The sequence below is a fragment of the Octopus sinensis genome, linkage group LG1 (genome assembly GCF_006345805.1).
Source record: "Octopus sinensis linkage group LG1, ASM634580v1, whole genome shotgun sequence".
In the NCBI taxonomy this organism is placed as follows: domain Eukaryota; kingdom Metazoa; phylum Mollusca; class Cephalopoda; order Octopoda; family Octopodidae; genus Octopus; species Octopus sinensis.
In genome coordinates, this window is record NC_042997.1 from 68,229,410 (window position 1) to 68,240,049 (window position 10,640).

The 10,640-nt window shown below is 34.7% G+C and overlaps 1 protein-coding gene across 6 annotated transcripts in view; it reads left to right on the plus strand.

The window, feature by feature from the left end:
• The window catches only part of LOC115217082, a 194,794-nt gene that overhangs the window by 41,142 nt on the left and 143,012 nt on the right, over nucleotides 1-10,640 (plus strand). For 2 of the 6 annotated variants that reach the window (XM_036501707.1, XM_036501712.1), the window contains exon 2: nucleotides 2,618-2,725. The exons of the other annotated variants lie outside the window; for them this stretch is intronic. The gene's annotated coding sequence lies outside the window, so the exon portion shown is untranslated. The remainder of the gene's footprint in view (nucleotides 1-2,617; nucleotides 2,726-10,640) is intronic. 6 annotated transcript variants of the gene reach the window in all.

A 10,640-nucleotide genomic window follows, 5' to 3' on the forward strand; every position in this document is an offset into this window, starting at 1 on the left:
AACCAGTATATACACAGAATAAGGCGGCAAGCTGGCAGAATAGTTAACACGCCGGTCAGAATGCATTTCACCATTTCGTCCAGATCTACGTTACAAGTTCAAATTCCGCCTTTCATCCTTTTGGAGTCGATAAATAAGTACCAGTTGAGTGCTGGGGATCGATGCAATCGACGTACCCCCTCCCCCGCAATTGCTGGCTTTGTGCCGAAATTTGAAACAGAAAGATGAATCACGAAGTTGACGTTGGTGGTTTTTGAACTCAAAATCCTAAGGAACCAGAACAAATACTGCAAAGTAGACTGTTCGACGATCAAGTCACGACAATCTGCCAATTCACTAACCTTGATATCCTATCTTTTTTTCTTTTTTGCATATTATTAATCTCCGACATCAAAAACGTAGGGATCCGAAAAATTTTTTTCCAAAAAATGCATTTTTTCAGGAGGGGTGCGATTCTACATTAGTCCCCAAAAGTATTCATTTTGTTGTTTTTAAACAATATAAAATTACTTAAAAAATAATAGATTTCAGGCTAATGCTTTACCAATGTGATTTTTATATATTAATTACACCGACAAAGAAGGAACGTGGATCTTGTTATAAGTGTATCAGATGTCAAAATAACGAAAGCAATATGTGTAAAATAAAGAAAGAACTCGCATTGTGTAGTTTTTACAAAAAAAATGCTGTTATGCACTTCAAGTACTAACGAAATACTTATACAAAAAAAGAAAGTACCTTTTAGATTCGCTATGAACATGGGTATTAAAACATATCAAATAGCAGCTGTAAACCTTAATCAGTTCTTAATCAACAGGAAAACAATTAAAAAAAAATTCAGTTTGAGTTTCTTACGTTCAAAACCTAAAAATCTGAAAACCATCTTGGAATAAACGATAAAAGAGAGCAAACATCTACAGCGCTAGTTAAAAAAAACATCGTAAGTTGCCAGTTTGTTTCCGAAATGTGCACGTGTGTGTGTGGTAAATCTGTGTCTTACTGGTAAGATGTGTTGCAGGAATCTCTAAGCAGCACTCATTAACATACAGCGCACGCGCATACGCATACATGTTCTCGTGCACACCCCATTTTTGTTTTAGACTGAAACTGTGTAGTAACACATATTCCACGTGCTCCAAGCGTGGTGTTGATGCAAATTTATTCTTTCATCATCTTTGTTGTTTTTCTCCTTCAATCTTCCCATTCACATGTATCCATTTTATTTTCAGTCACTGAATGCCTCCTCTCTCGCTCAAAACCTCCTTTCTCCCTCCCACATTCTTTCGCTCAAATACCTCCTCCTTCTCTCCTTCATTCTCAAAACCTTCCCTTCCTGTTTCCCTCACTCACATACTCATTCGCTCGATCTCCCCTCTTTATTTTACTCATTTACTTTTTGCCTATCTTCAAATTCTCTTTTTCTTGCATTTCCCCCCCCGTCGTTCTTTCTCCCCCTTCCCTTACTTTACCGCCAATCCTCTTATTACCGATGTGTTTTTGTTTTTGGAAGAACGCTTTACGTTAGATACTTGCCCTGTCTGACTGATTAGCTCTCTTTCTCTGCTCTTCTCTCTCTCGAACTCTTCTTTCTTTCGGACTCTTCTCTCTTTCCAACTTTCTCTGTCTCACACTCACAGTAGGATCCGAAGAAACTAGTGCTGTTTGTGTGTCAGTAAAATATTCAGATAATTCAGGAAATGGAATGTTTTTATGCGTTACGAGCAGAACACTTCGTCGAGAAAAGATGAAATATCAACTTGGTTTTGAAGGATAAGTAAACGCAGATTAGTGGGCATACTTGAGTGCGTGTATAGGTGTGTGTGTGTGTGTGTGTGTGTGTGTGTGTGTGTGTGTGTGTGTGTGTGTGTGTGTGTGTGTGTGTGTGTGTGTGTGTGTGTGAGAGAGAGAGAGAGAGAGAGAAGAAAGAGAGAGATTGAGAGAGAAAGAGAAGGAAGAGATAGAAGAGGCGGAAGTTGCAATTGTCAGAAAGAGAAAAAATATAAAGCACGCCATCAGATTTAAAAACAACGAGAGTTGTAGGAGGTAAAGACAAGGGAATGCTATAAACATAGACAGACATACATAAACACACAGAAGTGTGTGCTTGTGTATTCGTATGCGTATTAGAAAAGTAATTAGGGGTATCGTGAATTTGAAATAGTGAAGTCACTTGGTATGCAAAAAGTAGTATCCATATCCTCTTTCGAATCAACAACGGGTTAAAAATGGAAGGAATTGGACAGTGCAATCACTGATATACGGAGACGACGGAACTGTCATGATCGGAATGCCTCCCATACAAGCACGTACACAGACACGCATACACACATACATACATACACACACACGCACATACATACACACACACAAACATACGCCCAAACACACACTCACACACATGCACACATACACACACACACGTACATGAACACATGCATACACACACTCTCACACACACACTTACACAACCTCACACACTAACACACACTAGCACACACATGCACACACACACACACACTCACACACACATGGTGGCTGTGAAGTCGTAGTTGAGGATGAGCCTCACTGACAACTATGTTATCTTTGATGTTTATGGCTATCAGCAATGCCTGCGCAGGGATTTAACATCGACATCTTGCACGACATTGTTAAGACTCTCACCTACAATGCTCTTGCTTGCTTCTGGATCAAGCGAGAGCAAGATCTCCAACTTGCAGTAAGGCAGGTGAGAAGCCTAATATTACTATCATCCCCCGTGAATACACTTTAAATTTTCATGCTTTTTATAAATACATTGACCTCACATTTCACACGTTGAAACACATTTACCCAGACACGCATTTTTACCTCCACATCCATGTATCAATGTTATACTGTCATGGAATTTCCTTTCCCTAGAGCAAAGGTCGGGGAACCTCTTTAACCAATTACCTCCAAATATATCTATTTACGCCAAAATTACCCCCTTGATCGAAAGGAAGAAAATCATAGATAACAAGGAACATTTAAAAAAATATAATTTTACTTGTGTCTAATGAGTCCTCATTAACCCCCAAAATTTCATTTTTATTCTACTTGGGGTAATTTACCCCGGTTCGCCGACCCCTGCCCTAGAGGGATATCTAATAAAAGACTAAGAACCTCCTATAAATGAAGTTGAAGATGTACAGAGAATATATGAAGATTTATTAAAATTTTACCACGCTCATACACACGCACACACACACATACACACACATATTAACACAAACATACAAACTTGACCGGTTTCATATTTAATTTTAAAAAGTGTATGGTAGGTGGATCAAATTTTTTTTGATAGCGACAATGTGGCTCAGATTACTATAAGTTAATGTTCAGATTGAGTGGTTGAAGATTGTCACGTGGTCAGGTAAGGGGATTTGGGGTCACTTTTCCTCTCCGTTTATGTATTAGGGTTATGTGATAGTCTTGCGAGAAGGCTGCATCAAATCTTTTAGAACAGTTGCTATGAAAGGTGAAAGTCACGACTGAATTTAGGAGTTGTCTGGTGGTTGTGTCCATGCGTTAGATTAAAAGACACTCCCACCCAAACAAACACACACACACATACACGCACGCGCACGCGCACACACACGCACGCACACACACACGCACACACACACACACACACACACACACGCACGCACACACACACACATACACACACACGCGCGGAAAGGTAAAGAGGACTTAGTGAAAATGAAATGAAATAACTGAAATTTCCAATACCCAAAATTAAAGTTGAATTAAGGAACTTTCATCAATAGGGGCTTTTTATACAGCCATCTCTCTCTATCTCTCTCTCTCCCCATATATATATGTGTGTATGTATGTATGTATATGCATATATATATATACATATATATATATATATATATATTATATATATATAATATATATATATATATATATATATATATACATTATATATATATATATATATATATATATATATATATATATATATATTATATATATATATATATATACATATATACATAATGAATACGCGTGGTTTAGCAGATAGTGTATTCAGCTCAAGATCGTAAGGTCGTGAATTCAATTCCGGGCGACGTGCTCTGCCCTTGAGCAAAATACATTAATTCACCTCGCTTCAGTACACTCAGCTGACAAAAACGAGTAGTACTTGTATTTTAAAGGGACAGTCTTGTCACATTTTGTATCACGCTGAATCTCCCTGAGAACTACGTTAAAGGTATACGTGTTTGTGGAGTGCTGAGCCACTTGCACGTTAATTTCACGAACAGGCTGTTCCGTTGATCGGATCAACTGGAACCATCGTCGTCGGAACCAACGAGGTTCCATGATATATATATATGTGTGTGTGTGTGGAGTGGGTGGGTGGGTGTGCGTGTATTTATACACACACAAACACATACATACTTGAAGAGGTCGTCGTAACGTTACAAGATGCTAATGCATGGCTGGATCTGAAAAATGAGATATAAATAGACTTGAAGAAAACTAGACATTCGTTTTACCTGCCGACAATGAAGAAAAACCTACAGTAAAATTGTTTTCTCTTCGTGTTTAGGGATGAAGTATGAGCCGTGTTGTAAATTTATTTAACATACAGAGAGACTATTAAATGAAAGCTCGACTGAATTGCAATTCCTAGTTCGAGTTGGGGATTGCAGTCACATAAACCACGCCCATCTTACGCACATAGCGAGATTAAATTTGTATATGGTAGGCACATTCATTATGCAAAAAAGTAGGCATTGTGTCAAGACTTACGCAATAACTCGATAAATTACGCTATACTTACGCAATAACCCAATAAATTACACAATACTTGCGCAATAACTCAATAACTCAAGTAAATTTTACTGTGAATTTGTTCTTATAGATAGATTTTACTGTAATATATAGCTATTTTTTGTATTATTCTATTTTTTGTACTAACTAATTATGTACTACTATTATTTTTTATAACTTATTTTCAAATTTCTAATTATCAATTAATAATTAAACAAATGAATTTTTTAAAGTGCAAAACTATTTTTAATTTTTAATAGAAGTAACAAGTAATAACAAATAAAGGTAATAACTTGTAATGAATTTTTTAGCTTTAATAAAAGCTAATATTATCTAAATCTAAATATTTTATTTGAAATTTTATCCTTAGCTGCAATATTTTAAGTAAAAATTTTTTTGTTCTGTACTTTACTAGACGTAGTAAGTTGTACTGAACTTTCCGTCTGTAATAACTTGTCCTGCAATTTTCCAGGTTTATAATATTAAGAATATTATTTCTCTTGCTCGCATTTTCCCATGCAATATACATATCTATATGCTACTAAAACTCTGTGATTGCTTGCGTGCGTGCTTGCGTGCTTGCATGCTTGCTTGTCTGTCATTTAATACAGCCAAAGCGGCGCATAATGGGGAATTACTCTGACATTAAATTACCCCTGAAATGTGAATATAAACGAAATAAAACAAGTTTCGCGTAAATCAGACCACGGATTCCCGAGATACGCAGTTTTTTTGGTACCTACATAAATAACCAAAACGGCGCATAATGAGAAAATACTCCGAAAGTAACATAACCTTGAAATACGAATATATAATATAATGAAAATTGTTTCCATTACTTTTACCTTGACGTTATATAACAATTCATTTTGCATTTTTGTAGAAGTATGCACATATGCCATAATTAAATTCTGTTACTGGAGTTCAAGTTTATCCCAGAAATTCTATTTCTATTAGATTCTGTAAATAAGCAATACAACCTTAAACCTGAACTTGCAAACCAGACCTATGATAGACGAACGAATTGAAATATTTAACTGGATCATCATAAAAATAACTTTTATTTCAATGCAATGCTAAAATCAGGTTCAATGTTTTATAACTTGAACCGTCAGTGACCCAACAGGTCACGGGTTGCCTAGTCTAGTATATATATATATATATATATATATATATATTATATATATATATATATATATATATATATATATATATATATATATATATATATATATATATATATATATATATGTATATATATATATTCCAAAGCCTTTTCATTTTTATATAGTTTTCTGATCAAGGACTACTGTCCGAAACGTTGTTGCTCTTTCTTTCTAAGCGTTAAACTAATACAACATTTTAAAAAACTTGACCCATCTGGGTTTTACCTTTTCTATTTTCGTTTTGTGCAATAGCTTCGCAATATATATCTTTTACTTCTTTAAATCATTAGACTCTGGTCATGCTGGGGCATCGCTTTGAAGGGATTAGACAAACAAATCAAACCCCAGGACTTATTATTAAGTCTCGTACTCATTCTATCGGTTCACTTTTGCTAAACCTCTAAACTATGAAGATGTAAACAAACCAACATAGATATTCAAGCTTTAGTGGTGGATATAGACATACGCATACACATGTACATTCATGCGTATATGTGTGTAATATACCTTTATGTATCCATGTATGTAAATATATATATATATATATATATATAACACAAATAAGGAAATGGAGAAATAAATTTAGTTTGTTCATCAACTTTCGGATATTATAATGTTGGATTATTTATTCAAACTAAATTTGATGAACAAACTAAATTTGTTTCTCCATTTTCTTATTTGTATTATAAATTTACGGTAAAAATATTTCTTTACCTTCACCCGTTTAATACAATAAATGAATTAATTGCATTGCAATTAAAAACATTTATGTATTAAGAATCTGGGTACTTTACCAACAGTATATTGGATAAATGCTATCCCATAGTGGGTTACATCCATAATCCCTATCTTACTTTGTACTATATATATATATATATATATATATAAACACACATGCGATGGGTTGCACACAGTTTCCGTCTATCAGTGGTTCTCAACCATTTTTTGTCTGTGTATTGTACAAGTCCAAGCAATTTATTGCACATAAAATTTAAAAAGAAAATGTTATATAGATCCCCATGGATCATATGGACCTTGGTTGGGAACCTCTCACCTACCTGCTTCATTCACAAACCATTGTTTAACCTAGGGCTATAGTAGAAGTCACTTGCTTAAGGTACCGCGCTGTAGGATTGAACTCCAAATTACGTGGTGCCAAAGAGAGCTTCTTAACTTCATAGCGATGCCTGCACCTATGTATATATAAATATACGAACAGACACATTCGTAATTATATATATAAGCAATAATACACACAATCACACATATGTACACACGCACGCGCGCGCGCACACACACACACACACACACACACACACACACACTCACACACACACACACACGTATATAAATATAAACATTGTTTCTCTTTCCTTCAATTTTACTTTGCTTTATTCTAAATTCTGCATTGATTTTAGACTCAAGTTATTTTTCATCTCTTTCTGTTCATGTCATATCTAAATCTTTTCTTCAGTGTCGTTAATTTCTATTTCGTATCTTATTGTTCCCTCACACACAAACACGCATTCTTTATGTTTTCAACAGTTTTATGCGAATTTCTACTGCACCACCAGATGCCACCTAGCACTCCCGAGGCTCATGAAGCATGATCTTTCGATATATTTGCAGGCTGTATCTTTTGTTTTGTTTGTTGTATAGTTTTTATTGTTATTTCTCGTGATAATAGTGTTTTGTCAGGTTGTTCTGTAAACTGAAAGCTGTGCGTGTTGCTTTACTTCAAATGTTGATTGAGCAAAATATGAGGCTTGGGTGTTAATGATGGTATGTGGGATGTTTCATAGCGTCGGTTGTCCATTTTACAAGAGTAAGTACTGTGTTATTTGGGTGGTAATTTGTTTCCAGCTGTTGATTCTCAAACACTGTTCCATGGATTTCTAATGTTCCATGGCTTAGTAAATATAGAAAATGCCAGTCTAGAAAATTTAAAAAAATACTAATACGTTAGTATCTTGAAATGCGTGCTGTTTATATTTTGTTATACACAAGTATGAAGTAAGATACTCAAACGTTTTCTATATTTTTTTCCAAATTTTTACATTTAAAGAAAAATATTTTTAAACTTTGCATGTGAGGTGCGTCTGCAATTCTTTTATCTAATCACCAATGCTCCAGTAACAAAAAAAAAAAAACCCCCAAAAACTATAAGAACCGCTATTGTTGGATATTTATTCGTATGAGTTGTTTAATTATTGGGTGGAGATTAAGTAGAATATATGTTAATTGTCGTTTAGAGAGGGTACTGGGTGAATTGCTCTTTTGAATTGAAGGTGTTTTACGTAGAATGTGGGCTGTATCTAACAGGATTATTTATTTGTTTTTGAGTCGAGTGTTGAAAGCTAAGTTATGGTATGTTTTTTTTTTCTCAAGTTGATTCTCTGTTCAGGCCAGGAGTCGCTAGAGCTTCGTGCAAAATGTCATAGTATATTTAACTAAAAAAATTGCGTTCTGTGTTGAAACCTCATTGAAATGAGTTCATCTTCCCTTCTCTGGGTTCCGTAAAAATTAAGTTTTAGTCATATTTTGTGAGAAAAGTGTGGATGGCTGATAGGATATGTAGTAGAGACTCGACCGAACATGAAGTCAATGCTTCGTATCTTGTCCTTGGCATTGTGTTTCATTCAAAAAGTTCAGTCCACCTAGTTGTAAATTAGTCCACAGGAATTCGGCAAGTGCGGTGATGTGTGCCTCGCTAACCGAAAAGTGTTTATTGGAATAATTAATATAATTAAAAAGTTAATTGCGAATAATTATTCAACAAAATGATTATATTTGTATTTGACTAAGAGTGACGTTTGTTCAGCACATAATTATTCATATTAACTTTTTAATGCTTACCTCACTGAATATGTTAATAAAAAAAACTTAACTAGTATTTTTCCAAGTAGATGTCTCTGAGTTACTCAACTCTGTATGATAATAACCCACCTTTTCAAACAGCGTCAATAAACACTGTTGAATCGGGGATTCACTTGCGCTTGTTAAAAAATTTGCTTCGATTGTATCTGAGTGTGATACTGGAAAAGATTTATCTCTTGCTCATTGAAGTCATGAAAACTGAAGATGCATACCAGGCTGTATTGTTTGTTGGAAATAGAAAGAAAAAGGATTATTTTTAAGTATGTATTGAGGTCGAACGATTTGGTCCACTATACTCCATCTCTACTGCGTATTTAAGAGTGAACTCAGGAAACTCTACATGGTCACATATCCCACTGGAACAGCAGTTCCCAAATGTTTCACAATCTCAAATATTTTTGCCAAATAAATAATTCTCTATTGCTTAATAATGAAACAAAAACACTTTCACAGTGTTTTATTAAGGTTTAGTACTTCTGTTAATAGTCAATGTTCCGTAGTCCTAATGCCTGTCTACAATTAATTTATAACATATATAAAGGCCATTGACCTTTAGAATCGTTAGCATGCCGGACAAAATTCTTAGTGACATTTCTTCCGACTCTTTACGTACTAAGCTCAAATCCCGCAGTGGTCGAATTTGCGTTTCATACTTTCGAGATAGATGAAATAAAGTAGCAGTTAAATATCGGGGTTGATGTAATCAACTAGCCTCTCCCACCAAATCTCAGGACTCGTGCCTATATTAGAAAGGATTATAATATACTAAAAAATCCATTTTTACATTTTATCAAAGATTCCAAATATATCATCTTTTTTCATTTGCGACACTTTCAGATGAAAATCACCGCCAAATTTCGAGTGTGTGTCATAGGCGGGTAATCACTGTAATAGAAATATCAGATAAAATTTCCTCTGATTTCACACTGTTTACCTTCTACTCTTTTAAAGCTTACATAGCCAACAACCACAACCACAACAACAACAACAGCAGCAGCAACAACAACAACAACAACAACAACAACAACAACAACAACAACAACAACAACAACAACAGCAACAACAAAAATAACAATAACAACATATTTAAGCGAATTCAGTAGAACATGTTTCGTTTTTGTATTTGGTTTGCAAGATTCTTTATGTGAATTCGTGTGCTGAAGCATATTTTATTGTGTCTAGGGAGTGTCATTCTCTTTTAGTCCCTTATAATTTAATAAACTTACCGGACTGATTTCCTTTCATTTACTTCATTTTTACTAAAAGTTTTCTTTGCTTTTTGCAACCTTTTCAAAGTCATTGACTCTAAGAAATATACATAGGTGTCATACCACAATACCTAAAGTTTATATGGGCACATAAACCCATACACAGACACATACAAACATATATACACAAGAAGACAGAAGTACACTCACAAATACGCACACACATATACAGTCACACATATACGTACACATACACACAAACACAAACATAAACACAGACACACACATGTACACAAAGACACACACAAACATGAACACATATGCTCATGGATATGCAGAATACATACCAAAATACAAGCGTGCACACATGCATACATATATATATATATGCATGCACACATACATGTTACACAGATACATGCCGGGTACATACATACAAGCGTGCACGCATGCATACATACACATATATATGCATACACACACGCATACATGCATACACACATTCATACATAGATATATACATACATACATATATGTATGCGCAGACAAAAAAGAACGCAACGAAAATTTTAGAAAAACTAATTAAATA